The sequence below is a fragment of the Lathamus discolor genome, chromosome 1 (assembly GCF_037157495.1).
Source record: "Lathamus discolor isolate bLatDis1 chromosome 1, bLatDis1.hap1, whole genome shotgun sequence".
In the NCBI taxonomy this organism is placed as follows: Eukaryota; Metazoa; Chordata; class Aves; order Psittaciformes; family Psittacidae; genus Lathamus; species Lathamus discolor.
This window is the reverse complement of record NC_088884.1, coordinates 123,951,937-123,964,862: the sequence shown is the minus strand read 5'-3', so window position 1 is coordinate 123,964,862 and position 12,926 is coordinate 123,951,937. Positions and strand designations below refer to the sequence as shown.

Here is a 12,926-nt window from a genome sequence, read left to right as displayed (position 1 = left end):
GGTCATTGAGCTTTTGGGGGTGAAAAGGAGAGAGGCTGTGAAGATAATCCAGATGAGATACCTAATCTCTTGTTTATGTTCCACTATGATAAAGTCATTTCAGAGCAACAGTAGTAATGAAAAGCAAGGAAATTGAAAAAAAAAGTGGAAGGACAGAAAAAAAAAGGGGAAGAATTATTTGATTGTCATTTTGTTTTGGCAGATAACAGTACAAAGTTCAAGGGCTATGAATCTTAATAAAATGTTTCTAAAACAATGAACTTCTGCTATCAATAGTGCATGTGTTGAAGGACATGCTAAGTAGTGCTAAAATGGTTTTCAAATAAGAATGTCCCAGGCCATAAGTAGAGTAACAAAAACCGGTAAGAATGTTAAAGGGAAATGGTTATTTTGCTCTTATCTGAATACAAGGTGTAAATTTTTTTCTCTGTGTTACTTTTAATTTTCACTTTTTTTAACTCAATGTAAATTTTGAGAGACTCAGAACATTCACCCATGGACAGTACATTACTGCAGCTGAAAGAATGCCATATTATGGCAGCATCTGAAAAATTCAACAACTGACTTTTTGTAAGAATCATGATTTCTGTGCGTAACATCCTTACCCTCCTATAATGCTATGGAATTCCCAATTTTGTACATCCCATCAGATATTTTCTACAAATTTTAACTTGCTCTGCTCCATTAAAAAGGGCTTATAAAGAATCTTATGGACTTTTTTTAAGGCTACAAGATTTACAGGCGTTTTGCACCTCTGTAAACTAAGTCAGTTGCTTTGAATAATGGCTACATTTTAATTTTTTTTTTTTTTTTTTAAAGAGAGAATCATTTATAGGTAAAAGTATTTAAATGACAATACATAAATGTATTAGCAGCTTCTTATAAAATGCAAGTTTATTATGAAAAATAAAGGGTTTCTAAAATTCCCATTTAACTTAGTTTCTAGAAGGAGCTCAGGCGTCCGTACAAAGCATCTGGAAGACTGAAGAAAAACTGAGTGTTTCAGTATTCAGTCAATGAGGTCCAGAAAGTCCCCAGAGCTCCTATTTGCCAGCTCTTCCTGTAGCACTGTGATGAATCATTTAAAATATACATAGAAACTTGTCAACAACAACAATCCCATTAAAATTAACATTTCTGAAGATAATTTTCTGAGATCACATCTATCAACAGTGCTAGGTGAAGAATTCCTCTCTAATGATTTTCCTTGCAGAGTCAAAGCTTCTACCTTATAGCAATGATAGCTGTAATATATCATACTTTTTAAAGATTAGTTATATTTTAGTTCTACAGTGTATTTGTCCCTAGAAGAACATTTGCATAGCCTAGTATCACAAATCAACAGCTGCAGCTGTAGCACATCCAGTCCCTCAGTAACGTTTAGCAGTTTATACAGTGTTTTTTGCACAGTTTAAATGTGATTTACTTTTAATGTTGTTTTACTTCAGCCTTTCCCAGGCAGAGTGAAATTTTACTTCAACAGTTTTACTGTTTTCTGTGTTTTTGCATACGTGGCAGATTCAGATCTGAGAACCCTTCTACAACAGATACATTTTGCTGCTAGTTTTCCTGCTGGTAAAAAACATTTGCTTTCCAAGAGCTCCCTTGTTACTCTTCAGACATGGGTGAATACTGCAAAATAAGTACTCAGAGATATGTATTACACTAAAACCCATGAATTCACCTCAGTGGTATTTATGACCTTTTGTATTTATTTTCAGAAAACATGTGAGTATTTTTTTAGCCAAAATGCTTGCGGAAAACAAGAAGTCTCATGAGTACTTGTACAAAGGCTCACGCCTAGGAATGTTCATTAGGACTTTCTCAAACCTCTGATTTCCTTTCTTCAGTCATCTGTTCACCGACCACAAATATTAGGCAGTGAACAGTTAGCTTAAACTATTTGACAGAAGTCTTAAATCTCAGCTGAAATGAACAGCTCAAGCACATCCTTCATTCAGTAGCTCATAGCCTATAATCCAGAACTGGTCCAGAGACTACTTTTGGGATCCACAGAGAGTCAGCTAGTCACCCGGTACACTCTTTTGTCTCCTACATGGCAATCGAAGTAGGAATACAAAAGTCCATGTCCTATTATTTTTCATTTAAACAACTGTCAGCCAAAGATGTTCCTGGGAGGGAACAGGATGACCCTTGAGCAGTGCTGCACACAGTGAAATGAAAAACTTGCACGATAGCAAGGAATATGTTTTCTTCTCTGTTGAAAACTCCCAAATATGTCTTACTTTACAGATAATTCATAAAGGGAAAGCAGCTGCTATTGTTGGCAGTTTGAGCAAAATTTGCCCAGTGCATTTCTTAATGAAAACCTTTTAATCTTAGGAAAGATTTTAAAAATGACAAGATGACTGGAACTGGTTCAAGGGACTTGAATTAACCAGACAGTTTAAATCATCCTTTTTACACTTTAAACTTACAATTCACACATTTCAAAAGACAAATTTGACATCAGTTTTCTAATTCACTAACAAATCCAGACGTTTGGTGTATTTTCCCCAATATATCTGCACATGTCAGAAGTTAGAAGTTAGAAATTACTAACAATTTCAACGAAAGGAGATATTTGGGGACAAGACTGAAGTATGTAATTAAACTACAAAAGGAGAAGAAAAGATCCTGTGTTTGAATATGGAGAATGTTCCAGCTCAAATTCATGAAAAGAAAGACATCGAGGACTCAAACTTCTTCCCTATCATGTAAGAGTAGCGCAACACACATAGCTCTGAAATACGTGTCTGCTCTGAGAAGCTACCAGTGCTTAAGAGCTTAATTGCTAGACGCAGTGGTTGTTAAATCTAAGAATTCAAAGTACAAGGATATAAGGCCAAAATACAGTATGTCTTTGCATCAGTATAATTTTGGGTAATAAGGTTCAATTCATAAAATGCACTTGTGAGTAATTTGGTCAGCTCAAGGTATGTTTTTGCATATAGATAGACCTATTCATATGTAAATATCCTTGTAAGCATAGTCACCACATGGAGACATTTATAATACTCTACTTCCTTTGTCTATTAATTTATTTTATTATGCTATAGTCAATCCGTATTTAGAGTCCAAATTATTGGCAGATGCTAACAAACGTTGAAACCTTCAATATGGATCTTATTTCAGAGAACACAACTATGAAATGTGAACTTCTACTATTTACTTTTCTGATACTGTAAATTTAACAATTTAAAATAAAAAAAAAAATCCAAATATCTTGCCAGTAGAGATTTCATATTCATGCCACGTTTAGAATGTGTTCCAGCAGAACCTGACAGACATAGCCAAGTTACAATTGAAGTTGTAACTTAGAAATTAGGCCAATTAGCAGTTAACACTGGTGGCATAGTGTGACACTGCTACATTTTTTGTTTTTCATTGATTTCTATTCTAGCATGCTGAATTTGATTGGCAGAGAAAATCTTTATTGCTTTTAATAATGAAACTTAGCTCTTCCCCAGAAGCATGCATTATGCTTAGATCTGAAACTGGATGACTAAGATGCAAAAAACATTTTACTGCATGAACATCAGACTAAAAGCCTTAAAATTTTATGTTTATGGACTCCTAGCAGATCAAGCTTTGGTTCTGGCACATAAAAAAAGCAAGTAGTAACAGGTACTTAACTGGCTATGTTTCGGTAACATTTAAACACAGCCATCCAATGAGTATCCATCTAATCATGATATTGGATCACAGCAGAATCTGGAAACCCACTATGACTAAAATGAAAACCAATGTGAACATTTATGCAGCCTTTGGAGGGTAAATTCTCAGTAATTCCAACATGAATACCTTCCATATCCTTGTGCTTACAGTTTCTCATACTGCAGTTATTTCAGTGGTGGTTATAGTACACCACAGTTCCCTATGCTGTGTGATCCTCCCTTCTGAATAATGCATGAAAAACAGAATAAAAAGAAAACAGTACTGTAGCAATCCAGTACTGGCAGAGATTTCTTCAAAATAGGACTTGTAAGACTCATTCTGTGGTCCAGACATTCCACTATTACTAGGAAATATAAATCTCCTCCCTTTGAGGGGAGAGTGTATTACAAATTAGTTATCCTTCAACAGACAAAGAAGACTTTGGACACTCCTTACTCCAGTTAAATGAAAACATTTTACTAAACAGTTCTTTAAAATCAGACAAACTTCTACTTACTGTGAAACAAAAAAGAATTTTTTAATTTTAACTTTTAAATAAAAGGCACAGAGTTTATCATACACACACACAGATAAGATGAACTTACCTCTCCAAGTTCTGTCCGTATATATTAATTTTCTCTTTCTCCTGGACTGTTTTTCAACTCCTTGGGATACTTCACAGTATGATAGGTTCATTAGTATATGAATGACACTAATAGAAGAGCAGAAAAAATTACTTTGCATTATTAATTTAGAAATCAAGAACAAAACCATGCAATTACAGGTCTAATCAGTCATATGGATTTTAAGTGAGTGCGCTTCCATGGATCCCTGTAAATTAACACATACATATTCCACTATACCCAGTAAGACAAAAATACAGATACTTATTATGTGTGATGTACTCATTTTTGTCTAATTTCCATTGAAATAACCTTTTCTAAAATTTAAGAAAATTTTGTAAGCATTTTTCAAAGTCACACAGGTTATGTAGACTGATTCAACCTCAGCTTCTCAGCAAATGTCCTACAGGTAACAATCCTTTTACTATTTCTTATCTGTTACATACTTATTGTAAACTTTCCTCTTTGGTTTCCCCAGGAAAGTCCAAGGAATTCAAGTATTGTTGCATAAGTATCTGAATGCTATGTGCTTTTTATATGCGTGCTTGATTTTCTCCATTACTGTTTGGAACAGGCTGAGAGTACCTAGATGGGACAAAAGATTAGAGATAGAAGCTGTCATTCACCACATATTAGTAAAGAGTTGTAAAATATATTAGTACTGAATTACAGAATTTTGTTGAGGACCTTATCATAAAATCACAGAATGGTTTGAGTTGGAAGAGAACTTAAAAGATCTTCTAGAGGAGATTTCTCAAAGCCCCATCCAACCTGGCATTCAGCACTTCCAGGGATAGGGCATCTACAGCTTCTCTGGACAACCTGTTCCAGTGTGTCACCACCTTCACAGTAAATCTGGACATAAACATTTTTGAAATCAGTTTCCTTATAGGACTAGAAAACAGGAAAAGCCACTGCAAAAGTGTAAATTAAGAGCATACACAGTATGCATGTCATCATGACACCTGTACTTTAGGACACCAACTAAACATAGTATTCTTTATCCATTAAGTACAGTTCTGTATGACAGTGTCACTCTGACAAGAGCTGCCATCGCAGCAAACATTGTTATATAGCAGGCAGCTTAGCTCAGACTTGCATGGTATGTCTGCAGTACAGTGCAGTTGCAAGACCAGTCCATCTTCGCCCTTTCCCTCCTTTCTCCACAGGCTGCCAAATTTAACCTCATCCACCACTGACCCATCTCTCCTTTCCATGGGCAACAGCTTCTAGCTCTCTGCTTTCCATCCTGGCATAAAGCAATGGATTCTGGGTGCTGGGCTGAGAGCAAGTAGTCAGATGTTGGGGCAGTATTTTCTCCTCAAACCACCGTTCACCTAACCTTCCAAGAAAAACCTAGCTGGCTTGATGTGTGATTAATGTAGTGGTCACACTGCCACCACAGCACTTAATAGTGCAGGCAAATGGAAATTTCCCAACACCTGTTTCTGTTAATGCTAAAGAAGCTGAAAATTAGTTGCACAGGAAAAGGTGGGAAACAAGAGTAACTTCAAAGAGGAAAAAAAATGCCACTTCAAAGACATATGTTCATTTCAAGCCCAAAAGAAAAAAAACACCAAACCTTGCATGTAGTTCCACAAAACCAAGAATTGCACTGAGATGTAGGTAGAACATGTGCAGAGACATATATGTGCATGCAGTACACGGCTGATCCATTCACTGTAAAAGTAAAACCTAGGTACCTTTAGTTTAAGGATTTTGAATTCTATCTAAACATTTGTTGTGCAACACACTCAAGATTTGTATCATGATCTTAGCAGAAGCTCTCCATGGAGCTGTATTCTCTGAAATCAGAATTGACCTTGTTACATTTTGATACGCATCATATAAACTATATATATATATAAGCTGTCATTTATTATTTTTTAAACCTTTTCTGACTCTGATCTCCAGAGGTACATTATAGTACAATTAGGAGCTATCTGGGCTCATTCTAGAAAGGTGCCCTGTACAGCAGTCTTGAATAGAAGAGCTTTCCCTCGCCTGAACTTCCAACCAAAATTATGGTGAACATGTCAGTTCATATTCCATTAGTATACTGAGACAGAATGCTGAAGACCATGATCACAGAAGGAGGAGATGATAGTAGAGTCAGTTCATGACAGCTGTTTTCAACTGTAGTGGTGGCCAGTTATGGGAAAGAGGTGAGAGCAAGCTTGAATCACATTCCAAGGCACAGTACATGTTCTATCTATTTTATTATCTAATAAGGAAAGTATATTATAAGCAACAGAAGACTGTAGAATTTATTAGATCATCTTCATTGCCCACATATCTTCCCAAAAAGGAAACCAATAGCACAAAAAGTGAGAATCAAATCAACTGAATTTTGCTTTTTTTTTGTTTTTGTACAATAAAATACGTACATAAATAAAACATTTACCTGATTTTGCAGCATTTTTAAGTGTGCCATTAATTTCTTAAAACACACATTAGTACACTAAGAAATTTAAAAAATATGAGTGGAATTATTAACATCCTTCTATACTAAAGAATATCAGAAATTTTAGACAGCTGACAAAGTATACAATTCAATCAAATAATTTATATTTTATTTAACCTTATCCTTACTTCGTCACAACTTCTCTTGGCATGCAGAATAACTCCAGTTAGTTACAGAGTGCTTTCAAATGTGTTTCGCAGGAAAAACAGAAAGCCTGCTAGAACTATGAAATTACAATTCCTTCTATCCTGTTTTTAATGTTAGAAATGTTAGAAACATGATAAAATGTTGATTTTCTGCTAAAAGAATGGGATGCAATAGTATCCTACTTTTTTTAGTCACTGACCTTGCAAATTTCTGAAGAGTGAGTGACTTCTCTGGGAATAGCTACGGGAAAAAAGATGAGCATTGCATGCACTGGGAGCTGAGGAGGCGCTTTGCAAGAGTAACCCGGTGTATCGTTACTGTAAGGCTGACATACACCGAACATAAACAAGCAGACAGTAGCTTCTGCTACACAGCTGAAGGTCCTGACATGAAAAGAAGCTACAGAATGTGAAGACAGTCAGAGCAGTGCACACACTCAAGCCCACTTTGTGCCAGGGAGAGTCCAGCAAATGAATCCTAAATTATATACCACAGTTTCCACAAAATCCCACAGACAGGTCTGCCGCGCACTGTGTGACGCATCCTCCTTTCGTAAACAGTAAACAAAATCAGCTCTAAATTGGCTGGAATTGTAAATTCTCTAATTAAGGGGTGGCTTTGGTCAAGTCCAGGCAGCTGACCCGCCCAGAGCTGCGAACAGATGGCTAATAACAGCCTAGGACATCCAACCGGTCCTGATGATTTGTCACATTTCCAAGCTGTGGTGACAAGTGGCCCCCTGACACCTGCTGCAGCTCCAGCTTCAAATCTTGAATGCTATTGACAACCACAAATAAGGTAATTTGGGGTTTCCCATGGGGTTACAGCAAAGGGCTTTTCAGGTGGCTATTTAAAGCAATTATTTTGCTCTAAATTAGGCATATGTATGTGTGTGCTAGATGAGGAAAGGGAGGAAAAAAAAACCCTCGGTATGAATTATGAAGTTATATAACAATTTGGAAAATACTTCATATCCCAGACACTTTACAATGGGTTCCAAGAGAGACATGTTGGAGCTACAAATTAAAATGCTTTGGCATTTTTCCAGGCAATAATTTATCTTCCCTGGGTGAATCATTATATTTGCTTGGCTTCGATTGCAGTGTAGGGTCATTAAAAAACATTCTGGTTCCTCCACCAGATTGCAATAGTCTGCATTTATCACAGCTGGAACTACACACCGCATTTTAAAAAAATCAGTTTAATATTGGCTAAAAATTGATGATGAAGGAAATTTTTATGATCAGGTCTTTGCAACTGTATTAAGAAAAAAAGAAGTGTAGGCAACTTTTATGTTTGTTCAAACATTATTAAAACAACAGCTTTATCTTCCCAAACCATAAGTGAAGCATTTGCAGTGTCAGGGCTGACCCTGATCTTCTGTATATTCTCTGCTTAAAGGACATGAGCAGGAAATGGTCAGCTTAAGGACACAATGAAAGGAAACACAGCAGCAAAGGTTTCACTGATAACATGCGATTTGAAGTTAGTGAGCAGATTCAGTCAGTCATCCAGCTGTTCGGGCCAAAGTCTATACACCACTCTGCTGACTCCTACAAGACTGTGTCACGAAAACATGTGGAACACTGACGCTTGACATGGGCAAGGCAGGGAAAGCAGAACACTTTCACACCATCTGATGCTGTGGCTCAATTATTTCATGCCAGAATCAAGGAAAATTATGCTGGTTTAGAAATATTTGTTTTCCTAAGAGTTAACTGGGCCAAATAGAAATAGGATGCTGATGTGAGGGTGTATTCGTATGTCACTACGAATATCACTAGGTGTAATGGGGTTCAGGTCAGAGCCAGGACTGCAAAGTATTCCACACCCACAATTAAAGACCAATATTTTTATTTATTTAGGAGAGATTTTTTTCAGACTTCACCACTTTGGAAACTGAATGCTTACAGTGTGTTTAAAAGGATTTATCAACTGTAGAGCTAATGCAGTTTGTCGTTTCTAAGTAGGTCTTTTCTTTCCTCACACTCTCAACAATAAACATGTATCAGCCAGCAATCAGAAATACATCTTTACTGAGTGTAGCAAGGAAGGGAAAGATATTCTAAGTATTGGATTATGTACTTTCACACTGATTTTGTAACAATAGTTTAATACAGTTTCTGGTATTGAATTGCAGTGATTACAAGTCTTATGCTTGGACAAGAACTATGTCCTCTACAATTTCCAAGGCACATTAAACTAGAAGGAAAACAGACTGATTTTTTTTTTAAAAGTCCTTAAACACCTAACAATTTCTTAAATCTAGTTTAACTGTGATTTCAGAACACAGTCACTCCCAAGTTGATCAAGAGCCTTAAAAATTCTGTACGTATTGACAATTTATCAAATCAGCATGCAGGTTTCAATGTCAGCATTATTTCCTAGATTTTTTTCAGTCCTGAATGGACTTGCTGCTCAAAATCACAGAACTTTATTCAAAATACTTAACAGCCTGACCTCTTGAAGGGGTTGTGGGTGAATCAGGCTTCAGACTCCATCTACTGCCTGTCTCAAATAGTTCTGTTTTGTAAGAGGTATTCTGTAAAAGCTATGCCATTTTGTCCATTTTAAATATATATATATAAATACCAATATTAAGAAAGTTTAAAAAGAAAAACATTGTATATTAGAAGAAATTTTTAGTATGGCATCCCCCATATTCTAAGAACAGTTTTCTACCCCCAAAAGAAGCTATTTATCCCAGAATGAATCAATATCTATGAGTAATTCTAAAAGATCATGTGAATGTTCCATTGCAAAATTGTTGTATATTTTAAACCCCTAATAGTTTTGTTTTCTGGCCAACCCTTCTCTCAAAACAAGCAGAATTGTACAAAGAAAAGTACGTAGAATTTTGCTTTCTGTTAGTCACTTAAAGGTTTTGTCCTGAGCGTTCAGAGTTGCCATAGCCTTTCCTGTCACTGGGGTCATCATAAAAAGTGATACTAATGCCATATATGTTATGTGAGGTTTTCCAAGTAGCAAATGTGATAAATAAATGTGTTATTTACACAAATTTGCTACCTACCTATCCACACAAGAGGCCAAATGGAGATAACTTCCTGTGATAGAGAATATTTTTGTATCTTCAATATATCTGGACTCTCTGTGCATGCATGGTCAAGAGAGAGGAGACTGAGCAGCAGTAAATTAGATGCATAAAATGAAAAGCTATATAAAAGCTATGTTAATAATATATGCTATATCACTGAAAAAAAAAATCGATTGATAAATCCAAATTCAATCAAGAGCCTTTTTTCTTTCCTGCTTATTTTTTAATAAAGAAAGGGGTAAGCTTTCAAAGCTCAGGGAAAACAACTTGCTGCATTTGCACTGGACATTATCCTCCCTCCCTTTTGAGCCAAGTGCTAACCAAGAGCTTAGACAGAATCCAGACTAGTATTTACTAACAAGAACACATGGTATATTTCTCTTGTAAGGCTTCACACAGTCCTTTATCTCTGATTAATAACCTGCTAGTTATCAGAATACATATGTATTATTGCAAATGTTCTGTCTTGACAACAGCAGGAACACCCAGAGCTACCAGAATATAATATAATTTGACCGATATTGTGAAGAGTACCCTCAGCTGCTTCAAAACCCTGATCTTGAATTACAACCCTTTAATCACTCAATCAAAAAAATGAGGTGAATCTTTTATGTGGCCCAACTGTACTCCTGTTAACGAGTGATTCATCCAAAGTTCAGTTTTAGCTAGTATTGTTATTGCAGAAATAGGAGATCTTGAAGCAATTAGGAAGAACAGAATATGTATTACCGATAGTTCAATTTATTTTTTTTATTACAATGGAAGAACAATAAGGGATACTGATGAACCTAATCTGTGTATATCTTCCCAGTGAAGATGTGGTTGACAGCTTCTCCCCAGAGGAAGACCACAGGAAGTCAGAGGAAGACTGACTTAGGATATTTAGAAAGAGAAATACTGGACAGATTCCATATTATGAGTGTTGTTCAACACATGCAAGATGAGGAGAACAAGTTTGGCACCATTCATTAAAGATCTTTTGCTCCTGGAGATGGAAAATTAGGTGGATAACATGAGACAGCTGCATCCTTTACTGTAGGAGACTTTCACAATTCATTTAGGCTTTGCCTCAAGTGCCAAATTCTCAGCTCTGCTCTTGAATCCATCTGTCATCATTTCCTCCCATGAGCTTTTCATTCCTTTCACTTTGTATCATCTGCCAGTATGCATCGTCATTTCTCCTAGCGCAGCTTTTACGGTGCGCCAGGCTCCCTGTTATCAGGAGGCTTATAGCTGAATGCTTCTACAAACAGTAACATTCAAATGGAGTAAAGCCTGGCATTCCCAACTTTCGTGTTTTGTTTGCCCCTTTGGACTGCAAATGCTTGGAGGAACTTCTCATCTGCTGGACACAACTTTCAAGGAAACAGAGCTTTGAAAGTCATGCTGCGATTACCACCCAACATGAGTGAGGGTCTTTACATCATCAGCAGCATTATTGTGGAGATTTTGATTGTTGCCTTTGTGGATGAAAACATGAGTAAGATATTCATACATAGATCTAGGCAGGCAACTCTAATAGTTAATTTGCCAAGAATATGTAGCTTTGTTCATCCCAAATAACTAATCGGCCTGGGTCTATTGAAAATATTCAGCTGGAAAAGCTTTGTTTTTATAGGAACTAGATTTCTGGAAGAGAAAGAAGGAGAGGCTAATCCTCCAGCTATTGCATAAGAGAAGCTAAAGTAAATACTCTGAATATTTGTGAAGATCAGGATTCAGTGTTCACCTCTGGGATGGGGGGCATCTTGCTTTGACTCGTGCTGGTGACTGCCGTGGTTACAGTTGTTCCCTATCTCTACAGAAAATAGCACTCTTGTTTGTCCAAGTGACTAGCCATTTAATGAAGCATATAAACAGGTTCCCTGCCCACCATGGACTCATGTATATCCCAGTATTTATAGCTTTAAAGCAGATTTAAAGAGCTTATTCCAAAGGGGCTGATTAAAGCTCACACACCAATGTGGCTGGCAGCATGGTAGTAAAGTTAAAGCAATAACACAAACTATTACCTTGGATTCAGCATAAAGAGATGAAGGCACTGAGCTGTCAAGGGTGAGTTTCTACTAATTTAATGAACATTTATTAGCTGGACGGGTGTAAATGCTGCCATGGAGGAGTGAGAGTATCACTTCTGACTTCCAGTCAATGCCCCCTTCTTATTCTTACATTTCGTACTATTAATGTAGTATTCATATATAAGATATACCGCTCTATCAACGTAGTAAAAGACAAGTTCCTTGACTTTTAGAACTAGCAAGCCATCTCTAGCTCAGCACATTATTTCTATGGGGTTTCTCTTAGGACTGGAATACTAGAAACAAGTATGCACCCCAAATGCTGTAACAGCAGAAGCAGATACTTGGGGTAGCATGTGCCTTTCTAACAGGAGTCCTTTTCCCGGAAGGATAGTTTGTCCATGGATCAGCACTACAAATTTGGCCCTGCTGCTTCTAAGTCCATGCAAGAGAAAGCAAGAAAGCTGGAGAAGAAATACAGCCCCACTTGTAACGTATAGGAACTTGGTAAAATACTGTATAGAAATTGCCTCACTGTTGCGAAGTTTCACTCTTGCCCCCATCCACTCCAGCTATGGTCTGGGTCCTAACAAGGAGTTTAAGCCCCACAAGCCAAGCCAAGTTTTTCAGACAGTTTTTGAAAGGAGCACAGTTCAAATAAATATGGGCCTAACCAATGGTTTTCTTCACAGGCAAGCCCACAGCTGCAATAAACTATCTTGACACTTGTATACAAACTCCCAGACCTATTGATTCAGGCAAGCAGTAGTTTGAGACAAGCTTCTTGTTTCCTAAAGCTGTCCAGTGCCTCTCACTTTAAGCCTTCTTCCTGGACTTAGCTGCCAGCACAAGCGTAATAGGGTAAGGTTAATTATGCCATGTTCCACATCCTTCCTGGCTGCAGCTTAATTAACTCTCATTTCTCAGACTCTTTAATTAGACTTTTTTCTCATGTGCTCTGG

At 37.0% G+C, this 12,926-nt stretch overlaps 2 long non-coding RNA genes across 2 annotated transcripts in view; one reads left to right on the top strand and one right to left on the bottom strand.

Moving 5' to 3' along the window:
* LOC136007346 (uncharacterized) overlaps positions 1-12,926 on the top strand; it is a 34,392-nt gene that overhangs the window by 12,595 nt on the left and 8,871 nt on the right. The gene's annotated exons all lie outside the window — the stretch shown is intronic.
* The window catches only part of LOC136007344 (uncharacterized), a 97,540-nt gene continuing 89,422 nt past the window's right edge, over positions 4,809-12,926 (bottom strand). The window contains exon 4 of the long non-coding RNA XR_010609641.1: positions 4,809-4,865. This is a non-coding gene — a long non-coding RNA (uncharacterized LOC136007344). The remainder of the gene's footprint in view (positions 4,866-12,926) is intronic.